The 22587-nt window shown below is 39.1% G+C and overlaps 1 protein-coding gene and 1 long non-coding RNA gene across 7 annotated transcripts in view; one reads left to right on the forward strand and one right to left on the reverse strand.

Moving 5' to 3' along the window:
- LOC100623157 (uncharacterized) overlaps positions 1-22587 on the reverse strand; it is a 247612-nt gene that overhangs the window by 193244 nt on the left and 31781 nt on the right. The window lies entirely within an intron of this gene.
- LOC146402327 (uncharacterized) lies at positions 9209-16982 on the forward strand. Its single transcript, XR_014806049.1, has 2 exons — positions 9209-9336; positions 15988-16982. It is a non-coding gene; the product is annotated as an uncharacterized LOC146402327 (long non-coding RNA).

The raw sequence follows: 22587 nt of genomic DNA on the forward strand, positions 1-22587 counted from the left end.
CAACTGCAGCAGCACTGGATCCTTAACCCACTGCACAGGGCCATGGATCGAACCAGCACCAGCACAGAGACAAGCCAGATCATAAACCCACTGCACCATAGCAGAAACTCCCCTGTTTTATTTTTATTTTGACCATGTCCACAGTATGCAGAAGTTCCTGGGTCAGAGATTAAATCCACACCACAGCTGTAACCAGGGCCACAGCAGTAACAATGCCAAATCCTTAACCCACTAAGCCACCAGGGAACCCCTCTCTATTTTACAGAAGAGGAAAATGACATTTACAGAGGTTAATAATTTTTCCAAGATCATACAGCTAAAAGTGGCATTAAAACACAAGGATGCTGGAGTTCCCATAGTGGCTCAGCGGTTAGTGAACCAGAGTAGTATCCACAAGGATGCGGGTTTGATCTCTGGCCTTGCTTAGTGGGCTAAGGATCTGGTGTTGCCATGAGCTGTGGTGTAGTTCGCAGACATGGCTTGGATCCCACGTTGCTGTGACTGTGGTGTAGGCTGGCAGCTGTAGCTCCAATTGGACCCCTAACCTGGGAACCTTCATATGCCGTGGGTGCAGTCCTAAAAGACAAAAAGACCAAAAACAAAACAAAACAAAACAAAACCCCACAGGGATGCTCAATCCAGAAGCCATGTTTTTAATTCTCTGCTAAACTGATCCCTAGGGAGTGTACTTCTACAAGTGCCCAAGTTTGAACACTATACAAAATGAGGTAATTGTCTACATGTATATGTAACAAAAGATTAATATCCAGAATTTATAAGGTTCCTACAAATAAAGAAGAAACACAATCCAAGAGAAAAATTATGCTGTTATCAAATATCTATCATCGGTCTTTACCTGTCCCCTAAATTCCAAGGTTCTACACACCCTTGCCCACTGGCTTTCTCCACTTGAATGCCTTTGGCACAGCTGCCAACTACTTACATAAGGTGTCTATGTTAATCTCCCAGGGCTGCTATATCAGAGTATCACAAACTGGGTAGCTTAAAACAAGGGAATATTTCTGGGGGCTCTAAGTTCAAATTTAAGATGTCAGCATATGAGGTCCTTTAGTTGCCTATCTCTCTCCACACTCCTGCCAGACTCAGGAAGAACCCTTCTTTGTCTCTTAGCTTCTGGTGGTCGCTGGCAGCCTAACTCCAGTCTCTGCTTCCACCCACACATGCATTCTTCCTTTCTGTCTGTCTCTCTGAGACCAAATTTCCCTCTTATAAGGACACTACCCATCGATCAGAGCCCACCTTAATCCAGCATGATTTCATCTTAATTTAATTACATCTGCAATGACCCTATTTTCAAATAAGGTCACATTCCAGGTATCAGGGGTTAGGACTTAAATATATCTTTTAAGAGGACAATTCAACCCAATACAGTGGCATTTCAAGTTTTGAGTTTCTAACTCCCACCAATGGGCTCTGTGTGTGTGCATCTCGAATGTATAAATTTAAATATATTTGCATACATATAACAATAGGCATAGATCTACAAATACATATACATATAAGTACACAGATATAAACAAAAAGGGGATAATTTCTATAAAGGATAGGTTCTAGAATAGTAAAATATTATATTAATTTTACTATTACTTCTAACCATGCATAAAAAAATCTTTCTAAAAAAAGCTGTCTTAACAATAAACATTTCCTACAAGATTATTTAAATCACCAAATTACTTGGTCAAATGATTTTTTTCTTTACAATAGAAAAAAAGCAATATGGGAGTTCCACATACAGAGATAATAAAGTAATTAGAATTAGACATGCCCTCCCATTGTAAATAACAAAAAAATTGGACAAAATGTATAAACCGACTGTTTTCAGACATTGAACAATAGGCAACACAAGACTGCGACCCCAGAGAGAAGGGCAACAAACAACATGAGCCTCACAATTACCTTTCTGCCTAGAGACATTTACCAAGACCCTAGCATAGGTAGGGAGACCTTTAAAAGCTTACAGCAACCTCACTGAGCTGAAAAGAAAGACATCAGGGAGGGTTTTTGGGGGGCAGGGGTTGTTCGTTTTACGGATGCACCCACGGCATATGGAAGTTCCCGGGCCAGGGACTGAATCTGAGCTGCAGCTACAACCTACACCACACCTATGGTAGCGCCAGATCCTCTTAACCCACTTCGGCAGGCCGGGGATGGAACCCATGCCTCTGCAGTGAACCCAGCTGCTTGCAATCAGATTCTTAACTCACTGCGCCACAGCAGGAACTCTGAAAGAGCTAAGTTGTTCTTTTTTTTAATTATTCAATGAATTTATTACATGTGTAGTTTTACATTGAAGAGATCAGTTCTGAAAGTGTAAGGTAGCTGGAATTTATGGGGCAGAGTACCAGACAGAAGGAAGTTATACAGTGAAAGTGCTCCAGACATTTGCATAGTGGTCCCCTTGAATTTTGGGCTGAATTGCAAGCCATGCAGGCACAGAGTGAGACACCACAGGCAGGGACAAGAAAAAGGTTTGGGAGGAAAAAATAGCTACAAGAGAGATATAAACTGAAAAACTACTGAAACTCACAGTATTTTGAATGTTTGCTCTTTGAACACCAATCAACAAAAGGGAAGTAACCGTGTTGAAAACTCTGGGCACAGAGTGGAAATGCTAGAAAGGCCACAGATACGTAGTAAGTGGGCTTCTTACTACTTAGTGAAAAGGCTCGTCTAGGTTTACCCTAACACAGTTTAAAAACCAGATTCAATAAGATCATGTTATTCCGTAGATAAATCATTCACCTTCCAAAACAAAACATAATTCAACACAGAACTAAAGGAAAGCAAACAAAATCCAAACACTAAATGAGGCCATATTTACATCATCTAGCATCAGATTAAAAATTACTAGGGAGTTCCCACTGTGGCACAGCAGAAAGGAATCCGACTAGTATCCATGAGGACGTGGGTTTGATCCCTGTCCTCGCTCAGTGGGTTGGGGATCCCTCATTGCTGTGGCTCTGATTCGACCCTTAGCCTGGGAACTTGCGTATGCTGTGGGTGTGGCCCTAAAAAGAAAAAAAAAAAAAAAAACTAGACATGCAAAGAAGCAGGAAATTGTTACCTACAAGCAGAAGAAAAATCAGTCAATAGAAACAGATCCACAAATTATAAAGAGGATGAAATAAACAAAGACTTTAAAAGCGATATTTTAAATATGTTCAAAAGACTTAAGGAAACCCTGGACACAATGAAGGTAAAAATGTAAAAGAACCAAATGGAACATCTATAGATGAAAAACACAATACTTGAAAGGGGAAGTTCGCTGATTGGGCTCAAGAGCAGAATAGATACTGCAGGAGAAAGGCTCAGAAAACTTAAAAGCAGTAGAAGCTATCCGAACTGAAGCCTAGAGAAATAAAGTAAGCCCTCAAAAAAAAAAAAAAAGTTAACACAGCTTCTGTCACCTTGTTAGAAGTTATGATATATTCTGACATAGACATAATTGAAAGGAGGAATGTAGGCAGAAAAACATAGAAATAACAGTGAAATTTTTTCCAGATTTTCTGAAACTATAAACCAGCAGATACAAGAAACTCAGTAAACTTTTAGTATGAAAAACACAAAACAATGCCAAGATAATTATCATGATAAAATTGCTGAAAGCCAATAAGATAATAAAAGCCCCACAGGGACTTCCCCTAGTGGCTCAGCAGGTTAAGAACCCAACGTAGTATCCATGAGGATGTGGGTCTGATTCTGGCCTCGCTCAGTGGGTTAAGAATCCAGCATTGCTGGAGTTCCCATCGTGGCTCAGTGGTTAACGGATCCGACTAGGAACCATGAGGTTGTGGGTTCCATCCCTGGCCTTGCTCAGTGGGTTAAGGATCTGGCATTGCTGTGAGCTATGGTATAGGTTGCAGATGCAGCTCGGATCCCGCGTTGCTGTGGCTCTGGCGTAGGCTGGTGGCTACAGCTCCGATTAGACCCCTAGCCTGGGAACCTCCATATGCCACGGGAGCGGCCCAAGAAATGGCAAAAAGACAAAAAAAAAAAAAAAGAATCCAGCATTGCTGTAAGCAGCAGCACAGGTTGTAAATGTGGCTCAGATCTGGTGTTGTCATGGCTGTGGCAAAGGCTGCAGCTGCAGTTATGATTCAAGCCCTAGCCTAGGAACTTTCAGATGCTGCAGGTGTGGCTGTAAAAAGAAAAAAAGAAAAAGAAAAAAAAAAAAAGTCCCCCAAAGAAAAAGAATCATCATGGACAGAGAAACAAAGATAAGAATTTTCACCTATTTGTCTTCAAAAACAATGCTACTCCAAGAGACAAAGGAATAACATCTTTTAGATGCTAAAGAAAAAAAAAAGAAAGAAAAAATTCCCCAACTTAGAAAATATTAGAAATTCTGTCTCTAAAAAAATCATTCAAAAAAGAAGACTAAACAAATATTTCACAGACAAACTAAAGCGAAGATAATTGGTCCTGAGAGACCAACAAGATGGAAAATAGTCAAGGAGGTTCTCCAGGATGAAGGAAAATTATTCTAGATGGAAACAAATTTACAAGACAGAGTGGATCATCAGAATTTATAAATATTTGAGTAAACATAAAAGACCTTTTCTTGTTTTGCAATTTTTTAAAAAGCTAACCAACCTTTAAAGACAAAAGTAATGATAATGTATCGAGGAGTTATAAAATACATAGAAGTAAAGTATACAATAATAAAAAGAGCCTAAAAATGGGAGGGGGTAAATAGAGCTATTGTTTTAAGACTGTTATATTACATGTGAAGTGATATAAAATTTTAAAGTAAACACTAGAGAAAACACCTAAAGCAAAACAAAGAGGTAGCGCTTATAAATCAATAAAGAAGTTAAAAAGGAATATTTTTAAATAATCCAAAAGAAAACAGGTAAAGACGAAAAAAGAAAAAGAAAACAGATGGGATAAACTGAAAACAACTAGCAAGGTGGTAGATTTAAACCAATTATATCAATTGGTTGGAACTCCTATAGTTCCCATTGTGGTGCAGCAGAAACAAATCCGACTAGGAACCATGAGGTTGTGGGTTCGATCCCTGGTCTTGCTCAGTGGGTTAAGGATCTGGCATTGCTGTGAGCTGTGCTGTAGGTCACAGACGTGGCTCGGATCCTGCTTTGCTGTGGCTGTGGTATAGGCCGGCAGCTACAGCTCCAATTAGACCCCTAGCCTGGGAACCTCCATATGCTGCTTGAGTGCAGCCCTAAAATGCAAAAAAAAAAGAAAGAAACAAAGAAAGGAAAAAAGTGACATAGGTGAAATGACATAAACATGGCAACAAAAAGTGCAAGGATAAAAAGTAACTGTTTATGTACTATCTTTTGGAATATAAAGTCACAAATAGATTGAAAAGTACAGTGAAGGAAAAAGATACACCATGCTGGAGTTCCCTGGTGGCTTAGCAGGTTAAAGATCTGGTGTTGTCACCCCTGTGGCTCAGGTTACAGCTGTGGTGAAGTTTGGTTCCTGACCCATGAACTTCCACTTATCATGGGCAGGGACAGAAAATAAAGATACACTATGCAAAAATTAAGTATAAGAAAACTGGAATAGTAATAATAAAGACAGAAAAAATAGAGATCTGAATAAGGAACGTTATCAGAAATAATTAACATTTCATAATAGAAAAAGTTAAAAATCATCAAAAAGACAAAATAATTTTCAACAAGTACGCATCTCATGACAGAGCTTCAAAATAAATGAAACAAAAACTGACCGACTAAAAGGAAAATATGCAAACATATCCCCAATTATAGTTAGAAATTTAAATTCCCTCAGTAATTGATAGATGAGATTAATAAAGATACGCATAATCTGAATACTACCAAACCAACTTGAACTAATTGACATTTATAAAACACTACTCCAAACAACTATAGAATATGCCTTCTTTTTAAGGGCACATAGAAAATCAACAAGATAGGGAGTTCCCGTTGTGGCTCAGAAGAAACGAATCTGACTAGCATCCATGAGGACACAGGTTGCATCCCTAGCCTTGCTCACTGGGTTAAGGATCCAGCGTTGCCGTGAGCTGTGGTATAGGTTGAACATGCAGCTCAGATTCCATGTTGCTGTGGCTGTGGCTTAGGCCGGCAGCTATAGGTCTGATTCGACCCCTAGCTTGGGAACCTCCATATGCTGCGGGTTCAGCCCTAAAAAGACCAAAAAAAAAAGATAGATCATATATTAGCCATAAAACAAGTCTCAATAAATATAAAAAGACTGAAAACATACAAAATAGATTCTCTGACCACAACTTAATTAAATTATAAATAAAAACAGAAGATACCTAAAAATTCCAAAATATCTAAAAATTAAACATATTTCTAAGTGACTTATGAGTGAAGCAAAAAAAATCACAAGAGAAATCAGAAAATACTGAATTGTAATGAAAATGTAATGTATCAAAATTTGTGGAGTGGAGCTAAAGTAGTGCTTAGAGGAAATTTTATAACTTTAAATGCTTACATTAGAAAAGAAGAAAAGTGTGAAATTAATTATCTAGGCTTCTACTTTAAGAAGCTAAAAACAGAAAGAGAGGAACAAGTTAAATTCAAAGTAACAGAAAGAAAATAACAAAAATATGAGCTGAAATCAATGAAATAGCAAACGGACAACAGAAAAAAAAAGTGAAAAAAATTTGGGGTTAATAGATACAAACTATTGCCTTTGGAATGAAAGGATTAGCATTGAGATCCTGCTGTGTAGCACTGGGAACTATGTCTAGTCACTTATGATGGGGCAAGATAATGTGAGAAAAAAGAATGTGTCCATGTATGTGTAACTGGGTCACCATGCTGTACAGTAGAAAAAAAAAATTGTATTGGGGAAATAAAAATTTTTTAAAATAATAAAAAAATAAATAAAAATAAAGTGAAAAAAAACTAGCTCTCCGAAAAGATTAAAAAAACTGATAAGCTTCTAGCTAGGCTGGTCCAGAAATAAAGAGGGAAAATATAAATTACTGATACCAGGAGTATAAGGTCGGACTTACTAGAGACCCTAAAATCATTAAAAGTATAATAAAGGAATATAATGAACAAGTTCATACCAGTAAATATGACAACTTCAAAGAAAAAAAAAAATCCTTTGAAAGCCACAAAGTACCAAAAGTATCAAAGGAAGAAACAGAAAATCTGAATAGACCTCCATCTACTAAACAATTTGAATTTATATTCCTCAAAGAAAACTGAAAACTCGGGTGTTTTTAAAGGAAGAAATCTAATAAAAATCTTTCAGAAAACAAAGAGGAAACAACTTCCAAATTTATTGTATGAAGCCAGCACTATCCTTATACCAAAATCATACAAAGACATTACAAGAAAATAAAATTGCAAACCAGTATCTTTCATAAACATAGATGCAAGATCCTTAACAAGATACTAGGAAATCAAATTTAGATATATATATATACATATATATATAAAATAGTGTTTTCAAGGAGGCAGCCTGGCTCATCAATGTAATTCACAACGTTTACTTTCCTTCATAGAATAAAAGAAAAAAATCAATACTTCAATAGGTGCAAAAAAAAAGCATGAAATCCAAAGTCTCCAAGGGCTGCCCATTCTACAGCTAAGTAGATTTAAAAAGATCCCACCCCATCCTCAGCCAAGATCCCCCTAGAAACATGCAATTCACACTGAACAGGGAGTAGCTAAAGCTGGGACAACTTGTGAATAAAATTAAGTAAATTGGATTATTACCCAAAGTATGAAATAAATATCCAGGAGCCCATACTGACATAAATAAATGATTACATAAATAAACAGAGAGAAGAGATAAATATCATGCAGAAGTTAATTTATGTAAATATTCTGCCCTCAGAGATGGAGCATAACTCTCTACTCCTTAGGTGCAGGCTGCACATAGGGACTTATTTCCAAACAGCGGAACACAGAAAGGATGCGGGGTGGGGGGCAGTGAGGAATCCTGACAAACACAACCACAGCCAGGTGATCAACATCAACCCAGCAATGCTAAGTCATGCATCATACACCCTTGATATGAGGTGATGAAAATGGCGCTTTACCTCTGACTCTTCCTCCCTAAAACCTACGATCCCAGTCTAACAATATGGAAAAAAAAAAAAAAAAAAAAACTCAATTGATGATATTCTACAAAATACCTAAGACTCTTCAAAATCGTCAAAGTCATCAAAAGCAAAGAACATCTGAGAAACTATCACAATCAAGAAGAGCAAGGAGATAACTAAATCTAAGGTTGTATCCTGGACTGGATTCCAAGACAGAAAAAAGGATATTAGGTAAAAGCTAAGGACAGCTGAAAAAAGTATGGACTTTAGTGAATACTAATGTATCAGTATTGGTTCACTAATTATAACAAATGTAGCATACTACTGTAAGATACTAATACTGGGTGCAGAATATTTAGGAACTCTCTTTGTAATTTTTCTGTAAATCTAAAGCTGCAAAATAATAAAGTTTATTTTAAAAAGAGAGATAGATAAAGAGAAAATTAAAGTAGAGACAGAAAGAAGTTCCCATTGTGGCTCCGCAGAAACCAACCCAACTAGGACCCATGAAGACGTAGATTGGATCCCTGGCCCTATTCAGTGGGTTAAGGATCCAGAGTTGCCTTGAGCTGCAGTGTAGACTGCAGACGCAGCTTGGATCTGATGTTGCTGTGGCTGTGGTGTAGGCTGACAGCTGCAGCTCTAATTCGACCCCTAGCCTGGGAACTTCCATATGCCACAGGTACAGCCCTAAAAATAAACAAACGCATATATACATACATAAATAAACAAACAATAAAGATAGTCATTACTTAACAATTCACCAGAAAAATATCATGATCTTATAAACATCTGTCAATATAGCTACAAAATATATGATTTGTATACTTTTCCCCAAAAAAGCTTTGTCTGAAATAAAGAAAGCCCACAATGTTCTCATCTTTCCATTATTTACCTACTTCCTGTCCTAAACTGTGACATAATGAAAAATATTGCCAGTTTTACTTTATTTAACTTTAAGTGAAATTATGAAATTGTAGTTCTTCTGGGCAAAGGAAAAACATCTCAAAGGCAATTCACATAGAGAATTATCAAGGATATTCCATGTTTAGACCTGAACTGTTGAGTTTCTAATTTAGCATTAGCCTGAAGTAAAAACTCCCAACTCGGTGGCTCTCTTGCTGACAATTTCCTCCCTCTCCAGACTCAAAGACACTGCCTGAATTAGACTTCCACTTTATCAGGAGTTGCACAGCACACAGTGCTTTGAAAACTTCCCGGAGACTTCCAGAACAGCAGGAATGAACCCCTCGGAGAATGTCCAGACCTCAGCCTCTGGAGAGGTCATCCACTGAACGAAGGTAAGAGATAAATAGGAAAAGAGAGAGGAATTTTTTTAAAGACTACAGAAAGAAAAGAAGGGCTCAGGTGGGTCAATTAACAAGTAAGCATAACACGAAAGAAGTTATATATGAAACAGATTTCAAAACCAATTTTGAAACTCACAGATTTCAAAACCAATCATATGGTTATCATAGGTGAAAATGTTGGGGGAAACTGGGGGGTGGGAATAACATAGACACACTATGTACAAAACAGATGATTAATAAGAACCCATTGTCTAGCACAGGAAAATCTAATAAACCATATGGGAAAAAAGAATGGATATATTTATCTGTATGACTGACTCACTGTGCTGTATACCTGAAACTAATACAAACTAATATAACATTGTAAGTCAACTTACACGCCAAAAAAATTAAATTAAAAAAACAAATAAGCAAATATATTTATAGAGCTTATCAGGAATATGTCACACTACATTTACATAGATTTTCAAAAAAAGGGCAAGTTTGGTAAATTAGAAAGTATGAAATGGTTGGGAGTTCCTGTCATGGTGCAGCAGAAACAAATCCGACTAGGAACCATGAGGTTGCAGGTTTGATCCCTGTCCTCGCTCAGTGGGTTAAGGATCCTGCATTGTGATGAGCTGTGATGTAGGTCGCAGACACGGTTGAGATCTGTCGTTGCTGTGGCTGTGGTGTAGGCTGGTGACTACAGCTCTGATTCGACCCCTAGTCTGGGAACCTCCATATGCCGCGGGTGTGGCCCTAAAAAGACAAAAAAATAAATTAATTAATTAAAAGAAAGTATGAAATGGTAATGAAGGTAGGAAAAGCCCTACCTTCCAAGGCAACAAGTGAGTAAAAACCAAGAAACCTACCAATGTCATTACTTTACTTATTTCCTTGTGAGGCTTGCATTGAGTTTACTAGAATTTCAACCTAACAGGTATATCTTTCTCTTAGTTATTTCTAAAGTCAAAGGAGCACAGTTTTTTTTTTTTCTTTCACATGCTAAATAAGCACATATTGGCTAGAGTAGTTACAAACAACATATGTTTGGAAAGATGAATATTGGCAATCATATTTTTCATATCAAAGGAGTTTTCTTTTTTTAATTATTATTTTTATTTTTCCCATTATAGTTGATTACAGTGTCTGAGGAGTTTTCTAACTCAGAATCAATTAGAAGAATTCAGTGATGTATTGTACCACACATGTGTGGCTATGCATGTGTGTATGTGTGTGTGCACATGTGTAGGGATGTTTCTAAAAGCTTCTAAATTACCGAGAGCAAATTCTTTTTACATAACTAATTTTTAAAATGCTGGTAAGTGGTCTGATTTTTACATGCATAAAAAAGAGTAATTTTTAAAGTTTGAAACGCTGCAGGGGAAGGAAAAACTAACATTTATTAAACACCTAAAATCCAGCACTGTGTTATATGCAGCGTCTTACTCAACCCTTATGACACCACACAAGCTATGCATTATGAAGCCTATTTTATACACCATGACCCAGAATGGTTAAGTGATTTGTCCAAAGGCACAAAAGCTGGTAAATAAAGAATCAAGACTTGAATTCACATCTCCCTGACTCCAAAGCCTGTACATACTGCCCAGCATGTAGCATGCACCCAATCAATGTTTGAAGAACAAATGTTTAAAAACCTTAATTCTGAAATTTTGTGAGCCAAGACAACCAAATAATTCCTAAGAACACAGTTATGTCTAAAGAGAAATGTATTTACCAGTAACATACTCACATACAATTTTAGCTTCAGCTATTTAAAAAATTAAGTTCTGGAGTTCCTATCTTGGCGCAGCAGAAACGAATCCAACTAGGAACCATGAGGTTGAGGGTTCGATCCCTAGCCTCACTCAGTGGGTTAAGGATCCGGCGTTGCTGTGAGCTGTGGTGTAGGTTGCAGACTCAGCTCGGAGTAGGCCAGTAGCAACAGCTCCAATTAGACTCCTAGCCTGGGAACCTCCATATGCTGCAGGTGCAGCCCTCAAAAGACAAAAGACAAAAAAAAAAAAAAATTAAGTTCTCCTATCAAGTGATCCTGATTCATGCTTTCAGAATAAACTTGAAAATCATGCATCAGTGATTGAGAGTCAATCTGCATTAAGACAGCTCTGGGAAAGAAAAAATGGCCATTGAATGAACAAGGGGTGTTTTGAAACAAAGAGATCAATGACAAGTTCATGTCAGACAATTATCAATCAACTCACAGCATGATGTGAAAGTCAGGAGGGCTTCAGGGCAGCATGTGATACAGCCATTTTTAGCTTTTTTGGGATTGGTGTTGCATAGAATATCTTTCTTCACCATTTTACTTTTAACATATTTATATCCTTGAATCTAAAAGTGTTCCTTGTAGGCAGTATATAGTTGAGTCTTACTTCTTATCTAATCTGACAATCTGTGCCTTTTAATTAGGGTGGATATAGCTTATACACTAAATCTGATTATTGCAAGAGAGACTGAATTAATCATTTTAAACTTCTCACATAGGAAAGTAGAGGATCAGATGGTTTCACTGAGGAATCCTATCCAACATCGAAAGAAGAATTATATTCAATTCTTCATAAATCTTCAAAAAAATAGCAGAAAAGAAAACCCCTTCCAACTCATTTTATGATGCCAGTATTATACTGATACCAAAACCAGGGAAAGACATCACAAGAAAAGGAAAACAAATCCTCAAAAAATATTACAAACAAAATCTAACAAAGTATACAATTGATAATACACCATAACCAAATGGGATGTATTCCAGGAATGCAAGGTTGGCTTAACATCCAAAAATCAATGTACTATACCATACCAGTTGAATAAAGGATCGTCTTGATAAATGCATTAAAAATTTAGGAGTTTCCATCGTGGCGCAGTGGTTAACGAATCCGACTAGGAAACATGCGGTTGTGGGTTCAATCCCTGGCCTTGCTCAGTGGGTTAAGGATCCGGTGTTGCCGTGAGCTGTGGCATAGGTCACAGATGCAGCTCAGATCCTGCGTTGCTGTGGCTCTGGCTTGGGCCAGCGGCTACAGCTCCGATTAGACCCTTAGCCTGGGAATCTCTATATGCCGCAGGAAGCAGCCCTAGAAAAAGGCAAAATGACCCCCCCAAAAAAAAAATTTAGCCTTTTTTTTTTTTTTTTTTGGCCATGCCTATAGCATGTGGAAATTCCCAGGGGTGGAACCCATGCCACAGCAGCAACCTGAGTTAAATGCATAAAGTTTATTTGACAAAATACAATACCTTTCTGTGATTAAAAACATCAAAACTAGGAATGGGAGTTCTCCTGTAGCACAGCAGGTTAAGGATCCAGCATTGTCACTGCAGTGGCTTGGGTTGCTGCTATGGTGTGGATTTGATTCCTGGCCTGGGAACTTCCACATGCCATGGGCATGGCCAAACCCCAACCCCACCCTACCCAAAAAAGTAATTTCCTCAAACTGATAAAGAGTATCTATGAAAAACCCATAGCTAACATTATAATTAGGGTGAAAAACTGAATGTTTTCTCCCTAAAATTGAGACCAAGACAAAGATGTCTATTCTCACATAACTTTGTGCTAGAGGGTCTAGTAGCCAGAACAATTCAAAAAGAAAAAGAAATAAAAGGTAATCCGACTGGAAAAGAAGTCTCTACTTGCAGATGACATGATACCGCATAGAGAAAATCCTTTAAAATCCACTAAAAAAATTACTAGAACCAGTAAACAAATTTAGCAAATTTGCAGGATATGAGATCAATATAGAAAATCAACTGTATTTATCTACACTATCCACCAATAATCCAAAATTAAATTTTATTATTTTATTTTTTTTGTCTTTTTGCCTTTTCTGAGGCTGCTCCCGCGGCATATGGAGGTTCCCAGGCTAGGGGTTGAATCGGAGCTGTAGCCACCGGCCTACGCCAGAGCCACAGCAACGTGGGATTCAACCTACACCACAGCTCACAGCAACGCCAGATCCTTAACCCACTGAGCAAGGCCAGGGATCGAACCCGCAACCTCATGGTTGCTAGTCGGATTCGTTAACCACTGCACCATGACGGGAACTCCCAAAATTAAATTTAAAAAATGATTACATTTATAATACCATCGAAAATAATAAAATACTTAGGAATAAATTTAACAGAAGATGTGTAATATTCTTACTCTGAAGATACAAATGCAATAAATATAAATATAAAACATACTGAAACAAATTAAAGAAGACCTAAATAAATGAAAGGGTATCCCATGTTCACAGATCAGATGACTTAACACTGTTAAGATGGTAACACTCCCCAAACTGGTCTACAAATTCAATGCAATCCCTATCAAAACTCCAGCTGCTTTCTTTTTGCAGAAATTGACCAATTATTCTAAAATACATATGGACGTGGAAAGACCCAGAATACCCAAAACAATCTTGAAAAAGAACAAAGTTGGAGGACACACTTCCCATTTCAAAATTTACTATAAAGTCATAGTAATCAGGACAGTGTGATATTGACCTAGGGATAGACATATAGGTCAATTGAGAGTCCAGAAATAAACCCTCATCTTTGTAGACAATTGATATCTGACAAAGGTGCCACGTCGGTTAAAAAGGGAAAAACAGTTTTTTGAACATATGGTGCTGAGACAACTGAATATACACAATATGGATAAAGATGGGTCCCTTCATTACAGCATATACAAAAACTATCTCAAAAATGCATCATGGGGAGTTCCCATTGTGGCTCATCGATAACGAACCCGACTAGAACCCATAAGGATGTGGGTTCGATCCCTGGCCTTGCTCAGTGGGTTAAGGATCCAGAGTTGTCTCTGTGGTGGCACAGGTTTGATCCCAGCCTAGGACAGTGGGTTAAGGATCCAGCATTTCCACAGCTGTGGCATAGGTCACAGCTGTGGCCTGGGAACTTCCATATGCCTCAAGTGCAGCCAAAAAAAAAAGAACAAAGACTTAAATTGTCATTTGTTCAAAGAAGATATATAAAGGACCAATAAGCATATGAAAAGATGCTCAACGTTATTAGCAATCAGGAAAATGCAAATCAAAATCCAATGAGATACCACTTGACACCCACTAGGATGGGTATAATCAAAAAGATATATAATAATAACAAATTTTTGTGAAGATGTGGGGAAATCAGAACCTTTGTACTCCTGATGGGAATATAAAATGGTGCGGCCACCTTGGAAAATAGGGGTAGTTTCTCAAAACATTTAAAGTAGACCACCCACCTATCACATGACCTAGAAATATCCAGACATACATGCAAGGGAAATGAAAATATATATCACCAAAACTTGTAAATGAATGCTTATAATAACATTATTCATAATAGCCAAAAGGCAGAAACAACCCAAATTTCCATCAGCTGATGAAAAAGCAAAATGTAGTACATCCATACAATGGAATATTATTTGACCATAAAAGGGAATGAAATGCTAACATATGCTATCATATGGATAAACCTCGAAAACATTATGCTAAATGAAAGAAGTCAATCGCAAAGGACTACATATTATATTATTCCATTCATATGAAATGTCCAGAGCAGAAGAATCTATAAAGACAAAGTAGATTAGGGGTTGCCTATGGCTGGGAGAGAAGGCTGGTGGGATAGGGGTGATAGGTAAAGGATACAGGATTTTTTTTTGAGATGCTGAAAATGTTTTAAAATGGACTGTGGTGATGGTTGCACATATCTGCAAATAAGAACCACTGAATCAGGAGTTCCTGTTGTGGCTGAGCATGTTAAGAACCTGACTAGTATCCATGAGGATGCAGGTAGTTCAATCCCTGACCTCGCTCAGTGGGTTAAGGATCCCGCATTGCTGCAGGCTGTGACCCAGGTCTCAGATGCAGCTTGGATCCCATGTTGCTGTGGCTGTGGTGCAGCCAGGCTGGCAGCTGTAGCTCCAATCCAACGCCGAGCCTGGGAACTTCCATATGTGGTGGGTGCAGCCCTAAAAAGAGAAAACAAACAAAAAAAAAACATTGAATCACATACTTTATTTTTTTGGTCACACTCAAGGCATGCAGAAGTTCCAGGGCCATGAATCAAACCCACACCACAGCAGTGACAACAGTGGACCGTTAACCCACTGAGCCATCAGGGAACTCCCTGAATTACATAATTTAAATGAGTGAATCATATGGTATGTAAAATGCACATCAAGAAAGCTTTAAAAAAAAAAACTAACAAACCTGATATTAGAAGGTTAAATAGGATTAAGTGCAGAGGTAACTTCTAGAATAAAAATATCAACCTTGCAGAACAGAACAGGACAGCTTTCACCCCTGTGGCCTGGGTTCCACCCCCAGTCTGGGAACTGAGATCCTACATCAACCTGCTGCACATCACAGCCAAAAAAAAAAAAAAAAATTAACTGAAACAATACCTGCCTTCACTGTGCTACATATCACAGCATGCAGAAGTTCCCAGAGCCCAGGATCAAACCCAAGTCACAGCAGTGACAATGCTGAATCCTTAACCACTAGGTGAACAGGGAACTCTTGTTTAAAAAAAAAAAAAAAAAATGCAGGTCATGAGCCTTTAAATCGATTTCATGCCCCACCAACAGGAAACAGCCTGCAGTTGGAAAAATGCTGCATTTAGAGATAATCAGTTATTTTTCTCCTTGACTTTCTTTGGATTTAGGATGAAGATAGAGGGGTGGAAAAGTGCTTTTTCAGAAGTTTCCCCTCTTTTGTCCAGATTGTTGGTCAGCTTGTTTTTCCAGGAAGCCACACTTTGATTTGCTGGGACCTCTAAATGCTGAATTGAAAGGCATGGCTAGGAGTTCCCGTCATGCTACAGCGGAGACGAATCCGACTAGGAACTATGAGGTTGTGAGTTCCATCCCTGGCCTCCCTTTGTGGGGTGAAGATCCGGCGTTGCCATGAGCTGTGGTGTGGGTTGCAGACACGGCTTGGATCTGGCAAGGCTGTGGCTGTGGTGTAGGCCGGTGGCTACAGCTCCAATTCGACCCCTAGCCTGGGAACCTCCATATGCCGAGGGTGCAGCCCTCAGAAAGACAAAAGATAAAAAAAAAAAAAAAAGAAAGAAAGAAAGAAAAGAAAGGCATGGCTAGAACTTGCTGGTTAGAAGACCCCTGAGCCAGAGGGAAAGAGGTCTGGGTGGGTGTTTCCTCCTGGCAACCAAGAGCCTTCCCAGCACCCTGGACACCTGCACATAAAGGAAGCTGCCCATATAACACTGAGTAACTGACTCCTCACCCTCATGATTCCTCTCAGAATATGCCCATACTTTCTGGGGAGTCTACAATAAGCAGAATTTAGGAAAAAGGAAAATTGCTTTAAAAAAGAGAGAGAGAAGTGGTTTTGTATGTGTGCCATAGCACATAAAAGGAAATATACATAAGAACTTTGTAAAAGTTCTTTAGTCAATAAAGATGAGAATCTCAATGTTAAATTAATTAATGTCACTGAGAACAGAATAAACAAGGATCCAGATGCTCAAAATTTTTCCTTTGCCTTTTATTTAGAAGGAAAACACGACATAGGAAAAAAATATTCTGTAAATAAATACAACAGAACAAGTGACCTGCCATCTGACTCCTCTACAGCCTACAGTATCCAGAGTCATTTTTTGAACACAATGTATTATATGAATAAAATTCTACACTTTTAAAATTGAGTTTTCTCTTTTTGAAGTACAGCTTCAAGCAACTACAAGTTTCCATCCTGCTAACCCCAGGCAGCCGTTGCTTTTAACTTCTATCTTTTATTTAAAAAACTTAATTGGAAGTTTTTGTAGCCAGAAGGAGCACTTCAAAGAAAGGGAAAAAAATGCCAAAAATTAATACTTTATGTCTAGTATTAGGGGAGGTTAGTAGGGAAAGAAACAAAGATTGCAGAAACGAGGGGTTAATGGTATATAAGAAAGCGGTGGAAGAAGAGGGGAGGGCAGGAATGGACTGACAAAAAGAAGGGGAAAGGGAAACACATAACATTGAAAACAAGATGGGGGTTAACACTGTCCCTACTCTGAGCAGGGTGACATAGCACAAGGCTGACAGCCAGATTTATCACTTCCGGCACAGCTCCAAGGCCCTGTGTGCAGGTCCACCATCCACACCCCTGCCGAGTCATTTACCCCTGCCTACAATTACACATCAAGGGACCGAAGCTCTTCCTGTGCTTTAATTTCTAGACATTCCTGTCGCTGCAGATTCTATAAATCAACTCTGCCAAAACAATATTAAAACTTCAAGCAGGATTCTGTGCTCTGCCTTGAAGGAGAGTGAGATAAGAGAAAGAAGGCCCTGGATTGGGAGGGTCAAGGTACCGGGGTCCTTGCCCCATCCCTGCCACTAGTTGTTCTGAGACTTGGAGTGGACCCCTTCCCCTTCCCGGGGCTCAGTTCTCTCCTGGGGAGGTGAGAGGGTTGCAGGAGATTCCTGAGATTCCTTATGGCTCTGATAACCTATGACTCTGTGATTTGAGGTTAGTGACTCTCCCACATCCCTCACCCAAGGAGAGGAATACTCAAGATGTGCTCCTAGAGGTTCCTAGAGTTAAAGTAAATACTAGATCCTCCTACTTCAATGGGGAAAATTTCCCACACTTGGAAATTTCCCTCAAGATCAGACTAGCTGTGAAACAAGACTGAAGACCTCACTGGTCCCAGATAGGCAAGACTTCTCCTCCATAAACAAAATCCTAAGAGCCTGTTTTCCGAGCTCTGCTTTATAAGACTTTGCCCAGCAGCCAATTTCAGAACCATTTTTCCCAACATGACCTTTTATCTCTGATAAAAGGGACTCTGGGGCAGATGACTGGAGGGATGGGGCCTGAAAATGAATGCTGAGCAGGCTTGAGAGGCAAGCGCACTGATCAAGCGCCACCTAGATGTGAATATCCAACCTTCCTCGGAACCTCAAAAAAGGCCCACCCAGACTTCCAGATGGGGTTGTGCAATTCCATGAGCCATCATGCTGCACCAGAGGGTGGCAGCTGATTCTGGACAGGCCACTCCTTGCTACAGAAGCTGAGGCTGACAACCAAATGGGGACCAGTTCACTTAACAGCCCACAGACAGAAGGGCCAAACTGGCCAGTGTGCCTTTCCACAGCCCTCTGTACAGGAAAAAGTCCAGCACACAGACCCAGATGGACTGGGGATGGGCATGTGTTCCAAGGAGCAATTATCTGGAACAAAAGTAACTTAGAAGTAATTATCTGGAGCAAAAGTTTAAGCTAGGCCAATCAGGGTCCATTGCCAGGGAATGGGAATTGGGACACAAAAACAAAACAGTTTATGATGGGAGAAGTTTAAAGGTCATGATGAAGAGAGAGGTTGGAGGGGCCCTGATGGACGGGGGCAGGGTGGCTACAGAGTAAACAACTCCACACAACAACTGCAACCCCCCACCCCCCCACACACACTAACATGCTAGACAAAACTGGAGGGGAATGTTTAGTGTATAATCAAGTTCCACAGAAAAAAAAAAAGGAAATTCCTACATACCAGAGACAAAGAGGGAAACCAGAATGAGATGAGAAGTATAAACTGAAGTTGAATAACCTTGAAGGCAAAAAACACTTTATGAGGTTAAAGTGGGTCACCACACAATATTAAAAGGTGCAATTTTAAACTTGTACATACCTAATTATGTGGCATACAATAACTAAGGCGAAAATTAAAGAATTACAAGGGGTAACTGGCAAATCCACAATCACAGTAGATTTTAAGAGACCTCACTCAGCAATTTATAATCCAGGGGACAAAAATTAATAGTTTAGAAAGAACATTTGAACAATGGCTTGATCTAATGAGCCAGCCAATAATTAAAGAATACATACTCTTTTCATCACACACAACATTTACAGAAACTGACCATTCAAAGATATAAGGTAAATCATAGAGTTCCCTTGTGGTGCAATGAGTTAAGGATCTGGTGTTTTCATTGCAGCAGCTCAGGTGACCATTGTGGCGAGGGTTCAGTCGCTGGCCTGGGAACTTGCACATGCCACAGGCACAGCCCCCCAAAAAAAGATATAAAGTAAATTGTAATAAACATTAAACATTCCAAAGCATACCTGGCTTAATCTCATCAAATGTAATTAAGTTAGGAATCAATAATAAAAATAATAAAAAATTTTTTCAGGATTGCTGTTTTTTAATGTTTAAGTTTTATGGAAGTATAGTTAATTTACACTGGTGTGTTAGTTTCAGGTGTACAGCAGTGATTCAGTTATACATATACATAGAAGCATCCTTTTTCAGATTCTTTTCCCATATAGGTTATTACAGAATACTGAGTAGAGTTCCCTATGCTATACAGTTGGCCCTTACTGATAATCTATTTTATATATAGAGGTGTGTATATGTTAATCCCAAACTCCTAATTTATCCCTGTGTATTTGCAAATTTAAGGATACCAGAAATACACTGAAATCAGAGAAAAAAATCATCATGGAAATTAGAAAGTGTTCCAAGTGGGAAAAAAAATTAATTTAAACACAGTATATCCAAACCAGTAGGATACTTCTATTTCTACTTTTTTTTTTTTTTTTTTTTTTTTTGGTCTTTTGTCTTTTTTTGTTGTTGTTGTTGTTGTTGCTATTTCTTGGGCCGCTCCCGCGGCATATGGAGGTTCCCAGGCTAGGGGTCGAATCGGAGCTGTAGCCACCGGCCTACGCCTAGAGCCACAGCAACTCGGGATCCGAGCCGCGTCTGCAACCTACACCACAGCTCACGGCAACGCCGGATCGTTAACCCGCTGAGCAAGGGCAGGGACCGAACCCGCAACCTCATGGTTCCTAGTCGGATTCGTTAACCACTGCGCCACGACGGGAACTCCCTATTTCTACTTAAGATGAAAAAGTTACAAGAGGAGTTCCCGTCGTGGCTCAGTGGTTAACAAATCTGACTAGGAACCATGAGGTTGAGGGTTCAATCCCTGGCCTCACTCAGTAGGTTAAGGATCTGGCATTGCCGTGAGCTGTGGTGTAGATTGCAGACGTGGCTCGGATCCCTCGTTGCTGTGGCTCTGGCGTAGGCCAGTGACTACAACTCCGATTAGACCCCTAGCCTGGGAATCTCCATATGCCGCAGGAGTGGCCCTAGAAAAGACCAAAAAAAAAAAAAAAAAAAAAGTTACAAGAGAACACTGCTCCCACCCTAATAAGAAAAAGGTGGTTAACCACAAAATCATGGTCTTCTCAGGTACACCAGGCTGAGGATGCAATGAAACCTAATGAAATAAAATCCAGAGCAGAAAAGCATGGCCGCCTTCATCCTTGGTACAGCAGAGGGAGGTTGAGGAAAGTGCCACAGATGGGTAAGAAGAGCACTGAACTTTTAATGAATTTCTAAAGATTAAGCAAATGCTAGCATGATGGTGTAGCAGCCCTAACAGCAACCATACACAGAATCTGTACCTATGGCCACTCTGTTCCTTGGGCCTTTACTAAGTGTGATGAAAACCGGAGACGGACAGAAGAATTGCCAGACACACTCTATGAGGCATGTGTGAGGGACCTTAGGGCCTGTGGAACATTTTAAATCTTTAGCATATGTGTGATTGGAATACTGGAGGCAAAGAGAAAAGGTCCAAATAAACATTTGAAGAAATAGTAGATGAAACTTTCCCAAATTTGGTGTAAGAGGTAAGTTCACATATTCAAGAAGCTCAGCACAAGTGGGATAAACACGAAACAAAACAAAATAAAAGATGCCCCTACACTTATCCAGTCAAACTAGTGAAACCAATAATAAAGAGAGAATCTTGAAATCAGACAGAGAAATAGTAGAACAGTAATTCGAATCACCACTTACTTCTCATCAGAAACTACAAAAATCAGAAGATACAGAGTGAATATCTTTAAAGTGGTACAAGAAAGGAAAAAAGAAAAAAAGAAAAAAAACCCTACCAACCCAGAATTTAACATACAGAGAAAATATCATTAAAGAATGACGTTGAGGAGTTCCCACTATGGCTCAGCGGGTAACAAACCCAACTAGTATCCATGAGGACTCGGGTTCAATTCCTGGCCTTGCTCAGTGGATTAAGAATCTGGCATTGCTGTGAGCTGTGGTGTACACTGCAAATGCGGCTTGGATCCCACGTTGCTGTGCTGTGGCATAGGCTATCAGTTGTAGCTCCAATTCAACCCCTAGCCTGGAAACTTGCACATGCCACAGGTGCAGCCCTAAAAGGACAAAAAAAAAAAAAAAAGAATGATGTTGAAACAAAAACTTGGTTTTTTTTGGAACCCCATGGCATATGGAGTTCCTGAACCAGGGATTAGAGCCAAGCCACGACTACAACCTTCTCCACAGTTTTAGCAGCACCAGATCCTTAACCCACTGTGCCAGGCCAGGTATCAAACCTGGGTCCCAGTACTCCAGAGATGCCACTGATCCTGTTGCATCACAGCGGGAATTCCAAAATAAAAACATTTTTGAATATCTTTATAAACTGAGACAAATTTTAAGTTACAACTATATACTTCTAGGAGAATATCTTGGCAAGCTCAGGTAGGCAAAGATTTCTTTAAAGGACACAGAAAACACTAAACATTGATAAACCGGATAACATTGAAATTAATAACTTCTGCGATTCCTAAGTCACCACTAAAAGAAAGAAAATGCAAACCACAGACTGGAAGAAAAAATTCATAGTACATAACACCTGACAAAGGGCTCATACCCAGAAGATAAATGAAAAAACTGTAAATTAATAATAAAAAGGCAGAAGTTCCCACTATTGTAACGTGGGTTAAGGATCCTCCAATGCCGCTGCTGTGTAGGTCACAGCTGTGGCTCAGATTCAATCCCTGGCCCAGGAACTTCCATATGCGGCAGGCATAGCTGAAAAAGAAAAAAAGACTCAAAAAGTGTTCTTTTGCAAACTGGCCTTTGTACGTGGAGGGCAAGGAGAGATGGGGGTAAAGGGGGGCAGGTCACTCCCAATTGGTAAATGGCACGTTGAATAAGCAAAGAGAACTTACAAATGAGGCATGTCTTAGGCAGCCATAAGATGAATAGATATATGTACCCATCCATCGGAATCTTAAACGTTTATATAGAGGCTTTAACTGAGGTCAGTCATGTACTAATAAATGGATAAAACTCTGACAACTAACCAAAAACACAAACAGGCACAAGTAATAATAGGAAAAAAGTAGAGCTTCAAAAAGATCAGAGAGTCTGTTATCTACAGTTGAACACCAATATATCTGCAAATTGCATAAAATAGGCAATTTCACAGGAAAATACACTTTAAGAAAAT

This window comes from Sus scrofa, chromosome 6, assembly GCF_054392235.1.
Source record: "Sus scrofa isolate SSC_HxYL_T2T_F1_AM1 chromosome 6, Sscrofa_HxYL_maternal_Yorkshire_Landrace_v2.0, whole genome shotgun sequence".
In the NCBI taxonomy this organism is placed as follows: domain Eukaryota; kingdom Metazoa; phylum Chordata; class Mammalia; order Artiodactyla; family Suidae; genus Sus; species Sus scrofa.